This window comes from Pelophylax lessonae (genome assembly GCF_965119305.1).
Source record: "Pelophylax lessonae genome assembly, chromosome: 8".
Lineage (NCBI taxonomy): Eukaryota > Metazoa > Chordata > Amphibia > Anura > Ranidae > Pelophylax > Pelophylax lessonae.
Genome location: NC_138775.1, coordinates 103,445,007 through 103,458,535, shown reverse-complemented (window position 1 = coordinate 103,458,535; position 13,529 = coordinate 103,445,007).

Genomic DNA, 13,529 nt, shown 5'->3' with positions numbered 1-13,529 from the left:
AGGGTTCTGGGCCATGCCCCAGGGACTATTAATCACACAAAAAAAGTTCTTAAAAATTGTCGTTTTTGATAGAGAGCCAATTATTGAAAAAATTATTGAAAAAAAAAAAGAAGTTCAGATGTTATGCCTGCCCCCAAAGACGCCTAAAAAAAGGCCCAAAAAAACGCCTGCAACAACACACCTGGGCGTTTTTGTTGCAGGCGTTTTTTTGGGCATTTTCTGGGCGTCTTTGGAGGCAGGCATAACATCTGAACTTCTGTATAGGGGTATATATACACACACACATATATGTATATATACACATACACACATAAAGGCGGGAAAGTAATGGAGCCCTATGCCTGCAAATAATTTCATTAGCGCAGGCATAGGGTTCTGCTACTTTCACACCTATATGTGTGTATGTGTATATATACATATATGTGTGTGTGTGTATATATACCCCTACACAGAAGTTCAGATGTCATGCCTGCCTCCAAAGACGTCCACAAAAAAGCCCAATAAACGCCTGCAACAAAAACGGCCAGGTGTGAAAGTAGCGGAGCCCTATGCCTGCTCTATTGCAATTCTAATACAAACGGTCTTTTTTCTATGGCGGTCACCCTGACATGGAAGAGTTTGGTCACCCTGCCATAGCAGTCAGAGTCAATTCACCCTACACTACACTACGGTCACCCTGACACTTAACACTTTCCCTACAGAAACTAGATTATTGAATCTAACTATAGTGGAAAATAGTACCCTAACTACACTAGATATCCCTTTCCTCACACTAATAATTGCTAAATGACACTTTTGAAGCAGGAGTAACAGAACTGCTTCCACTCTCTTCCACAGCCCCTGTATTACAGTGCTAGAGATTTGGCGGGGCTATGTTATATACTGGGGGGCGTATTCACTACTGATTGGCCTCTGGACCCCCTAGTCACTCCAATCACATTCCTAGCATCCTCCTGCCCCCTCAATTGGCTTTTACTGATGTTTCTGGTCCAATCACGGGCTTTTAAAGCCCAGTTCCTGTCCCATTGCATTTTGGTCGGTTCTGGTTGCCGAATTCCGAACTTTTTGTGGAAAAAGTTCGGAATTCGGCAACCAGAACCGACCAAAATTCGGCTGAATTTCGAACAGTCAATGTTCGGGTCGAGCCGATGGTCGACCCAAACCGTTCGATCATCCCTAATAGTAATGTGTTTAAAAAGTGCACCCATTAGTCTCAAGCTGGAATTGAATATAGACCCAGATAAACCAACGTGTGTACATATATAAATATGCTGAGAATGACACGGGGTGCTGGGAAAGACCCGGGGTGCTGGGAGTAAAGCAGGGTGTTGGGAGTGACACATGTAGAATACAGAAATATACAACAGATGCTGGACCAGCGCTATTAAACCCACAGTGTGAGGGGAAAATTATAAAAACGAATGTAAACAATAGATATAAAAGCAGGTATAGAGAATCAAAAAATATTGATAAAAACACAATAACGATAAATGTTTCAGGTGTATATAGATACAAAGTCCATGGAGTAGAGTCTATGTAGAGATGGATGGCTGGGTGGCCGCTGGCTCTATCAGAGTTAGGAGGGGACTCTGTGCATGGTAGACAAATAAAAGAGAGAGAGAACCGAGCAGCGCCACCTGAGTGTAGTATTAAAACAATCCTTTATTGGCATAAAAGATAATGCACTCACATGAGTGATAGGAAATCAGGCTTTACTGAAAGTCATCCAATCCACTGCAGGGGAGGCAGGAGAGGTGTAGACAGCCCTGGGTCCTGGCTGTGTCAGTGGCTTCTGGCACTTTTTGGTGTCCTGTCGGCGTCACAGCTTCTCCCTAATCACATCCGGTGGAAGCGGGGTGGTGCTAGCGTTCGAGGCATGCATGCCCCTTCGTCAGGCATGCTGGGAGTGACACGGGGGGCTGAGAGTGATGCAGGGTGCAGGGAGTGACCCTGGGTGCTGGGATGATGTGGGACTCTAAGAGTAACGCGTGATGCTGAGAGTGAAGCGGGGTGCTGAGAGTGACTGTGAGGAACTTGGAGTAGCTGTAATATCAGAAGTACTTGGAGAAGCGAAGGGTACCAATAGCAACTCTTTTTTTGGGGAATGACTGCTCCGGTAAGGGGAGGAGCAGGGATGCAGGCAAGGTTAGAAAGGTACTGGTAGTAGAAGGACAGAGAGGGGAATCCTTCACAAAGACCCTGGTTGATGAACGGTATGTTGTTTACTGGGTGCTCGGGTTCAGCACATCGTGGATCGGACAGACAGATTACTGGCTGGTGCTGGGGAGGACCCAGCTGTCATGGTACATGTTGGTACCAATGACAAATAAAGAGGAAGGTCCAAAAAATGGGGCTGCAGAGGACTCAGCTATCATGGTACACGTTGGTACCAATAACAAACCAATGATGAAGGGAGGATGGTTACAGATGACACAGAGAAGGCAACTGTACTAAATGCTTTCTTCTCCTTCGTTTTTACACAGGAAAAGGAGGGGTATACCGACCATGACTGTATTGTTAGTAACACCTCACAAGATGTACTCTTGTGGCTAACATAAGCGGGTGTCCAGAAAAGACTAGAAAAGCTTAACACAAATAAATCACCAGTCCTCAAAGAACTAAATCAGGTTATAGCCAAACCATTATTCCTAATCTTTATGGACAGCATATTGACAACAGTACCAGCTGATTGGAGGAAAGCCCACGTGGTACCAATTTTCAAAAAAGGGCAGAGACATATACCTGGAAACTACAGGCCAGTCAGCCTTACATCAATAGTATGCAAACTGTTGGAGGGGATGATAAGGGACTATATTCAAAAATTTGCTGATGAAAACAGTATCATGGGCAGTAATCAATATGGATTTACGAAGGGTCGCACCTGCCAGGCCAATCTGTTGGCATTCTATGAGGAAATAAGCTTTCATCTTGATAAGGGAAGGCCTGTGGATGTGGCGTATCGGGATTTTGCAAAAGCAAAAATGCAGTTCACCATAATCTACAAACTAAGGTCTGTAGGCATGGAACATAGAGTTTTTTTATGGATAGAAAACTGGTTACAGGGGCGTGTCCAAAGGGTGGTGATAAATAACGTGCACTTAGACTGGTCTGGAGTGGTAAGTGGGGTACCCTAAGGCTCTGTCCTGAAACCAATTTTATTTAATTTATTCATATATGATAGAGATCTTAGTATAAAAAGTTCAATCTAAGTTTTTGCAGATGACACAAAAATAAGAAGGGCAATAACTTCACATCAGGATATAGAAATTTTACAGGCAGAATAAAATAATGAAGTGGGTAACTACATGGCAGATGAGGTTTAATGTCGAAAAATGTAAAGTGAAACACTTTGGGGCTAAAAATAAAAACACAAACTACTCACTAGGGAGAGAACCTATGGGGGAATCAAGGATGGAGAAAGAACTGGGGAGTCCTGGTAGAAGACAGACTGAGGAAAAGCAGGCAATGTCAAGCTGCAGCAAGCAAAGCCAGCAGGCTATTAGCTTGCATAAAAAGGGAATTTACTCCAGAGATAAAATGATAATCCTCCCACTTTATAATACTCTAGTTCGGGCACAGCAAGACTATTCCCTCCAGTTCTGGTCAGCAGTCCTCAGGAAGGATGTGCTGGAGAGAGTCCAGAGAAGGGCAACTAAATAATGGGCAATTACCTTCAACTAAATAATGGGCAGACTGGAGGAACTCAATTATGGGGAATGACTACAATTTATTCTCCCTGGAAAAGAAACGCTTGAGGAGATATGATATTGGTATATAAATACCTCAATGGTGATCCACACAATGAGATTGGAGGAGAAGTGGTTTAACCTTAAGCTGCGTAGTGGGCTTTTCACTGTCAGGATGATAAGGATGTGGAACTCTCTTCCACAATCTGTGGTGTCAGTGGGGAGTATTGATATTTTTAAAAGACTCTTTGACGTGCATCTTACTGAACACATCATACAGGGATATGGGAAATCATTACCGACATTGACACACATATACATTCACAGATTGAACTGAGTGGACTATTGTCTTTATTCAATCTTACCTACTATGAAACTATACACACATATATGTATATATATTGGGACTGGGGAGTCTCCCCACTGTACTTAATGAGAGGGTTCTCATTGGGCAGTGGAGAAAACCCAGCCAATGGTTCACTCAGACCTGTATCTACCCCAGCAAGGCAGATTCTGCCACACAGCATTCTGGGAGTGGGTATAAGTTTGAGGGAAGCACATGACGCAGCATCTTTGGCGGGAAGCAGAGTCCCAGGAGGGAGAGTGCGGCTGTCTCTCCTCCTGTCAGAGGAATCAGGTGACCCGGGTGGCTTGCCTGAGGCAGGGCTGAGCTGAGCTGCAGAGAGGATCCGGTGTGCCGAGGACCAGCGGAGCTGAGAGGGGTCGAGTTTCAGGAAAGCACTCCCAGTTCGTGAGTACTGCAAACTGCCCCTGCTGGTCTGCCAAGTGAGAGGGGACCACTCCGGAGAAGGTCAGAGGGATCCGGGAGCTAGCTAGCCGGTGCAGGAAGCAAGTGTACAAGGGGGTGCCAGTGTTGACCCTGATTGTGTAAAGGGGGTGCCAGTGTGTGGACCCTGAAGTGTAGAGGGGGTGCCAGCAGTTGGGCCCTGAAGTGTTCAGTATACAGCGTGCAGTGTACATTGTTGAGAGTTGCAGCAGCAGAAGCAGTTTACAGAAGCTACCTCAGTCAGGAAGGACTGAAGGGAGCAGTGTTCAGGACTTTTGAGCTACCCAGAGTGTCAGTTCTCAGCACAGTCCAGGACTTTTGAGCTAACCAGAGTGTCAGAAGTCAAGTTTTAAGTACAGTACAGCAAGTCAGTGTTTTTGAAGCGCCAGCAAGCCTTGGTTGGCCCCCAGCCAGCGTCAAGACATTGCTGAAAGGCATTTTTCTTCAAGTGTCCCATTTTGTACCTAGTTGAGCCAGAGGAGAATTCCACTGATTCCCTTCTCCCATCCCCAATATAAAATAAGCAAAACAAACCAAAGATGCCGGACTGGTCTTTGACTCAAATCTCACATTTGGGTATTCAGCTTCAATAGGCTGAAGGTGTTACCGGTGACCATGGCAGACCCACATCAGGCCCAATGCCTGGAAAATCTGCTACATATATATGCGTATATGTGAGGTCAGGCACTGCAGTGGACGAGAAAGCCTGTCTCGCAGTCTGCGCTCTAATTCATCCTAAAGGTGTTCTATCAGGTTGAGATCAGGACTCTGTGCAGTATAGTCAAGTTCTTCCACCCCAAACTCGCTCATTGATGTCTTTATGGACCTTGTTTGTGCACTGGTGGGCAGTCATGTTTGAACAGAAAGGGACCCAACTCTAAACTGTTCTCACAAAGTTGGGAGCATGAAATTGTCCACAATGTCTTGGTATGCTGATGCTTTAAGATTTCCCTTGACTGGAACTAAGGGGCCAAGCCCAACCTCTGAATAACAACCCCACACCATTATCTCCCAGTGCACAAAGCAAGGTCCAAAAGACATGGATGAGCGAGTTTGGGGTTCAGGAATTTGACTGGCCTGCACAGAGTCTTGACCCCAACGAAGCAGAACACCTTTGGGATAAATTAGAGACTGCGGGCCAGGCCTTCTCTTCCACATCAGTTACTGACCTCACAAATGCTCTTCTGGAAGAATGGTCAAACATTCCCATAGACACACTCCTAAACTTTATGGACAGCCTTCCCAGAAAAGTTCTAGATGCAACGGGTGGGCCAACTCAATATTGAACCCTACGGATTAAGAATGGGATGCCATTAAAGTACATGTGTGTGTAAAGGCAGGTGTTCCAATACTTTTGGTAATAGAGTGTGTGTGTGTGTGTGTGTATATATATATATATATATATATATATATATATATGTAGTATATAGTGATTATAAAAAATGCACTATAAAAATTACATAAGACATATTTACAAAATGGTGAATAAGACATTCACCAAACTGGTGTATCTTATTGGCGCTTGTGTTTTGAATTGCAGTAACTGATTCACCTGCAGTGAATGTCTGGTGAATATCGCATTCTCTGCTTCATGAAGATGCCCATTTGCAATATACAAACATGAATTTCATAATCTACATAGATTATAAATTTATATATTTTATGTTCAGAGTTTTGGCAAAAAAGTTGTTAACTGTTCATAAATACCTGCATGTGCATTTTGTTTTTATGTTTTTATTTTATTATGAATTAGTTTTGTCGCTGACATCTAAGTTATTTTGGTGCTGAAAATGATTCAGACAAGTGACATCTATACATTTGCCTAATTCTGCTCCTTGATCGTATTTCCATCTGTTGCTACAAGATGCTCTGCGGTAGTGAATGGGTTAACACCCTGTGCCCTCCGACCTTTCAGTAGGCCACATAGTAGGGTCATACAGCTGCAGCGCCACCACACTGACATTTCTCCTCACCGCCCAGTGATCTAAATCCCTTCATTGTCTTCTCTGGTTTTTCTGCTTTCTCCTGTTGACAGCAAAGGACGATTGGCAGAGAGCACAGAGAGGGCGGCGGTGGGGGGGACAGAGTGCTGGCATGCAGCGCCCAATCAATGCCCCATTGTGTGCGGGAAAACTAGTTAAACTTACCAGCTGTAGCATGTAAACAAGTGCTAAATGTCACAGCTAACCCAACTAGCAATAGGAAGCACATAGAGTAAGAGAAATATAAATACACAGGACAGCCTATGCTTATTGATACCTACAATAAAAACCCTAGTGAAAAAAGAAACAGAGCTAAAAATATAACTGCTATCTCCTCCCTTTTGTTATTAGTGTCTACTAATAGTGCCCTGGTTTTCAAAGGACATCCTGCTTTTAATTAAAAATCTTTAAAGGGTAGCTCCAGTCTGAACAAAAACATTTCTATATTTTCTATTGATAGAGCTTTTTAGTTCTCTAAATGTAACCACTATTTTGTCCCTGTAATTTCAGCTAATATGCAAACTAATTGCGCTTCTAACCCAGACACCCAGGTGTACAGTAAGTGTTACTTGTGTTCCTTGATTTAAAAATGGTCGTTTTGGTCTACCTATTTTTCTTTGAATAATTTTGATTATTTCAGTTTTGCTCAAGATCGACCAATGGCACAGTTGGGTTGATTGACTAAAGGCAAATAGGATGAATGCTTTGCAAAAGAAGTTGTACTTGACAAGGGAATTTGCCCCAGAGCTTAATGAATGACATAAGGTTCTGCTGAATTCCACCATCCAGTCATGTGCAAGCAAAAATGCTTTTTTTAAATTTTCCTTGCACATGATTGGGTATACAGTGAAACTTATTCGCATTCCGTTGCAAAGTGCAACTTCCCTTGCAAAGTGAACAGCCTTTTCACCTTTAGTAAGTAGACCCCAGCATTCCTTTTGAAAAATTATAGATTTGATCATATTGTCTGATTTTATGAAGAATCGTTCGATCTGATCAGTATTTGTATGGCCACCATTAGAGGGAAGCAGCCCCCATAAACATTACTGATTGTTTTTAGTTTCAGAAAGTGCCACTAAACATTTCCTGTAGTTGTTACCCTGAAACACACATTGCAGTGGAGTTTCGGACACAATTGGCTGCAACACTATATTTATATTGGTTGAACTAGATGGAATTGTGTCTTTTTTCAACCTGACTAACTACGTAACACTGAAAAACATTTTTTTGGGGCACAAATGTATTTATTTATTCATTTATTTCTCCTCACAACATCAAGGTGTTTAATTGTTTTATTTAGTATTAAGATAGTATTCCTCTTCTTCTTTTTTTTTTTTTTTTTAATTTTGGACAAAATGAGGAAGACTAAAACCCCTGTGCAGGATTTAATTGCTGTCTTTGTGTTGGTGAGACTCAACCACATGGCCAGGGTGACCATTGTCACAAAAGTGAATTAGTGAATCAAAATGTTAAAGATTGTTATGAAAACTGGTATAGAGTGAATGTCTTCAAATGGGAACACTTTCAAGCTGTCAAGGTGAGATTTGCCTTCACTTTGGACATATTCCCACTTACTTCCTGTTCCCAGGAGGTACACAGGCAGTCACCCTGGTGAATGACGCAGGTTCTCCTGAGGTTCAGAGTCTAAGTACTAACCTGTGTTCATCAAAGCTCCGGATGGTGGAGATAGATTTTGCTGCGTGTTAGTACCAGGTCGCAGTCCTCGGGATCGCCCCACTAGGAGGTAAGCAAGTCGGGGTCCAGTAGTGGATAAACAGGTAGGGATCAAACAGATGCGTAGTCGAGGAACAAGCCAAGGGTTGAAAATGAGTGGTAGCAAAATATGGACGGCAGCAGGGAAGACAGGAGCGAGATACTGCCTGGAGAGAGCACAATTATCTGGTAAACAGGCAGTACAGAGACATTGCTTAAATAAGGAAGTTCATGGGTGGAGCAAAGAGTTCATGGTTCAAGACAAACAGGGTTCAAGACAGGATCATTCAAGGAATTGTCTAGGGAGCTATCTAGCATTCCAGGTAGCTCAACAAGAAGAGACATTGCCTGACACAGAAGAGGTTCTGGGTTCAAATTCCAGGTCCTAATACTAATGGTTTATAAACAATACAGTCCGTGCAGTTGGGATCTTGACAGGAAATGTCATCATAGTGCTAACCCCTAGAAGAGATGCTGAAAAATGGCTGCCACCCACAAGCACAGATCCATGCAGGCATAGTCTGCAGAATTCCTTTTTTATAATTTATTGCTGAATAACTTGAAACAGGTGAGGGGTTCAGTGGTTTCAGGATATTCCAAAACTATAGTAGCAATATTAGGAGAACAAACTTGTTAGCAGAAAAAGGTCCCACTCACAGTGTCCTAGGAGCTTTCTGCCACCCAGCTTCCACAGGTAGGTCCTCAGTGATGTTGACAAAAGATCCTTCTCCAGACCAGGACTTAAGGACAGTGCCCTCTAACAAAAATCAAACAATAATTAGTAATCTCCTCCAGGCTCTTAGTTCAGGTTATGCTGAAGCCCAGACTGCGATTTTTGTCTCAGTGTAGCTGCCTCCACGTGCAGCAGCCCCAGGAGAACTGGGATCCTCTTAGCAGAGAAAAAACACTCTGGAAAGGTCTTGAAAACATGTATCACCTCCCAGGCCACCTTCTAAATGCCTTCTTCCAGGGATTGGCTGAGGCATGATAAATGTACATACTGGATATTTGACTCTCCTTACCCTTTATTCTAGAAGCTTCTTCCAGAAGATGGAAGGAGAAATTAAACACCCAGCTTAGGAAGCCCTGATCAGACAGAAATAATAGATCAGTAAATGAAAAAACAATCAGCGCAGACAGGTAAGTGTAGCTAAACTAGATGGAAATGCCAGCTGAACACGACCCAGGATACACAGCAAAAAATCCCAGAGAGATATGACAGACAAAATGATGCAGCGCAAATCCTGTAAATAATGGCATAAGAAATAAAGAGTCCCAAAAAGATGAAAGAGACAGTTCCTTAGGTCCAATCTGTGTTGAAAGAGGATATAGGAGACAACGACTCCACACAGTGATCTCCCTCCACCATAAAGCACACTGATGCCCTCACCTCATGATTCGACCACTGTGTTACCAGAGGTCAAAAATCGCAGTGTCAATCCACATCAATAAGCAGGCTTCAGGTACATTCGTATACACTCCTTGATAACTAAGGACCAGATAGGACTCACAGACCGGATTCCCCAAATGTAGACATTCCGAGGTATAAATGAAAGAAGAAAACCTCTAAGTGCAGACTGCCAGTACTAAACTTCTTTTAATAAATATAGTTTGCACTTACATGGTAAACGATAAACACAGGCACATCAGTACAGGTACACATCGATAGGACTTCAGCGTCGTGGGCTGTGCATACCAGCAGCCAGCCACACACGCTCGGAAGTCGGAACAACAGTAGCAGCGGGTGACGTCAGACGGATGCGGCTCAACCTCCCGTACGTACGTTACGTCCCCCGCTGACGTCAGGGGCATATTGCCACTGACTGCCATGTTGCAGTTGTGGCTGTGGTGGAGGTGGTGGCTGGGGTTGCTGTGGTGGAGGTGGAGGGGGGGGTTGAAAATCAGAGAGGTGGGTGTGCTCCTGAAGTTCTTCCAACACCCCTCTATTGAGCACCTGGAGGATGAGGAGCCTCGACCCTTTGGCGCTGCTGCACATTCATTTGGCGTAATTTATTAGTGGTCAGCGATCCAAATGACTCTTCCTCATCAGGCTTCCTCTTGAGGGCTATAGAGGCCTGGCTCAAAAAAGCCGTAGTTATCTCCTCCAAGTTTTTAGATTTGATTCTGCGTTTTGCAGGAGGTTGGGTGGATCCAGACGGCTCCGCAGACTCCTGGCTGGCACTTGCCTCCTCCACAGTGACACTTTCCTGTTGATGAAATTAACAATTTATTATAATGTTATAGTGTATATAAAAAGTCATGTTTGTTGGATTATTTTAACCTTTACATTAAGGGTGAATTATTGTCTTGATAATATTGTTATTGCATCATTATGTTTATTGCAGACAATATATTGTGAAATGCTATACCTGTGTCAAGTTTGGCTCCAGGATATCTTCCTCTTGGCTTGCAGCACATGAGCCCTCTGCCGAAGTGGAAGGGAGCGTTGACAGAGATGGCCTGGATTTGGCATGTTCCGTCAGGAACCGCAGGCTCTCGAAGTACCAGAGCCTTGGGATGTAGATGTCCTCGGTACCAGCTCCTGACTTCTCCGACTTTTTTATTTTGTTAAGCTCCCTTTTGTAGGTGGTGCGGAGGTTACCGATTTTGCTCTTGACATAATTGATGTCTGCATTATGGCAAATCGGTTTGCATAACTCCACCAATTTTAGATATGCCTCATTTTTCTTTTGTTTGTTTGAGTAATCCCTACTCTTGACCTTCCACAAACAAGGCAATTTTCTATATTCATCAATGAAGGTTTGTAGAAATTCGGGAGAGGTCAATTTATCTACCATTATGATGTATATGCCTGCAAGACACAACACAACACAAAACATAGTCAAAGAGAATGTATTTTGTCACATAATAAAGATAGGCCCAATATAAGCTGTATAGGGCCAAAAACACCCGCTTTTGAATCAAAAGTCGTACCTTTGTTTGTGCTGAAGAATCGTGGTTCGCCGATCGATTGTGCTCCTTGAAACGATCTGTCCAATGGCGAATCGGCGAGCGAACGATCTGGCGTCCTTTAAATACAGCGCATGCGTCAACTCCGCCTCCAGTAGCGCGCTGACGCAGAGGCGTGTACGTGCCGAATATTAAGCTGCATGCGACACAAACACACACGTGAGTCGGCGGAACATTCGTGGAGGAGATGGCAGAATCGCGGAGTTCCAGTGAAGGCCGAAGTGGTTGGGCAAAAAAAAAAACTAAAGCCACACCTATGAGCAAGGGTGAAATGGTGGAGATGGTGGCCATTCTAGAAAAAAATGACTATGATGGCAGGCTGCAGAATTATGAAAGGCCCAACTCCAGAAAAGACAGAATTCTGGATAAGGTGATAGCAGCTTTAAACAAGATTTATGGGGTGGAGCGATCAAAGGACCAAATCAGAAAAAGATAATCAGATCTTAAACATCGGGAGCAAAAACAGCTAGGTCACATCCAGCATATCCTTAAAAAAGTAAGCAAAAGTTTTTTTTTCAAGCAATATGTTTTGGGTATATTTGGTGTATGTTGTATAGATAATAAGGTATATGAAAACTTGCCGTTTTATTTTTTTATTGGTCATGTCTTGATTTTATTTATATATTGATGATTTATTTGTATATTACATTAAAAGACAGGAATCCACAGCAAACTATCTATGCATTTTATTGCCAAGAATGTTCTTTATTGCAAAGAACTTTCTTGAAAAAACTCATATTTGTTCCATATTCTTTTTGTAACCTTTAAATAGGGCAAAAACGAAAAAAGAAACAAAAAGAACGTCAAAAGATGAGAAGTGAAGCTACAGTGTCTGCTCCATCCACATTGGATGAAGAAACAGAGGACATGGGCCCAGATGAGGTAATTGTTTCCTATGCTGAGTCAAACATTAATGTCCCCACCTTTTTAGGAGGTAACCATGTACATGTCTGAATATTTTATGTGAAAATAGCTGTCAAGCAGTGCACCATGTCATAGCAAATTTCCCTCCTGTGAATTTTGACATGCAACATTTTTATTATTATGTAGATAAAGAACCCAGAAAACCCACTGTGACCACTAGGGAGGAAATGGACAGTAGTCCAGAGTGCAGCATGGTGGAGACAACAAGTGTGCAGCAAAGAAGCATACCACTACAGCAACAGCAAGGTTGGTAGGCACAGATTTGTTAAAAGTGGGATACGAAAAATATGTTTTTTTGGGTTGATTGTTTAACCTCCTATTGTTGTATTTCAGACAAAATGGACATTGCAGAGGTTCCATCATTTGATCCATGGGATGTGTCACCTCCAGCCGGATCTGATGTAGAAATTTCGGATACAAGATCCCCTGCCATCATTCCAACCATAATTCCAAGTGCATCTCCGCAAAATCAAGAACATGAAACAAGTTTTAGGGAGCCAGTTTTGTGCCCAAGTAAGTATTTTTCGAATGTTGTTTCTAGTGTATTTCTCGTTTGGTGTATTTGATGTAATGCATCAAAGGAACTACCTGTTTGCTACATTATGTGAATCAGGTGCGCAAAACATATAAATAATGTGTCAAATATATAATCATATAGTGACAAATCATCAAAATTTTACTCAATGTTTGTAGATTTGTCACTATATGATTATATATTTGACACATTATTTATAAGTTTTGCGCACCTGATTCACATTTTGTACATAACATATATTTTCAAAGTTTGCAGTTTTTCTTATTGTTCATGCACACTTTTTTTTTTCACACAACATCACTGTTTGCTACATGAGCAAGGTGTGAAACCATACAGTGCTAATGTACATATTAGAAAGTGCATTACCGTGGGGGAGGAAGAGGTGTGGGTAGTGAGCTATTTGTGTCAACAGGTGGAATCGTTTATGAGCCACAGACACCAGTGTAAAGAGAACATAATGTTTGCAATGTGTACTTTCATAGTAGTATAGGTGTCATGAGGGCAAGCTGGTTACACACAACAATGCACAGGGTAGGTATTAACTCTTCATTAGTTTAAGATGAACTTGACCCAAAATGTTTAGATATTATGACCTCATCTAGTTGCTTGGCATGTACTTAATATAATATTTTTTATTAACAGGTCATGCTATTCCTAGTTGCACAATAGCCAGGATGACAGTTGAGGCTTTACAATGTTGCTCAGAACTGGAGAAAATTAAGGAGGCTGCTACAGCATTACAAACAAAATGCGCGACTTTGTTGACATGCTAGCGAAATTTTAATATTATTTATGTATATTTTTTTTGGTTTTTATTGGGATCTTTTTGTTTTTCCCGATGATCATTCAAAATTTGATGGCCTATTTTTTGGCCAAGACATCATCATCTGTAAAAGGTGTCCCCAAGTTTTTAAATGTTTTATACAGGGCTC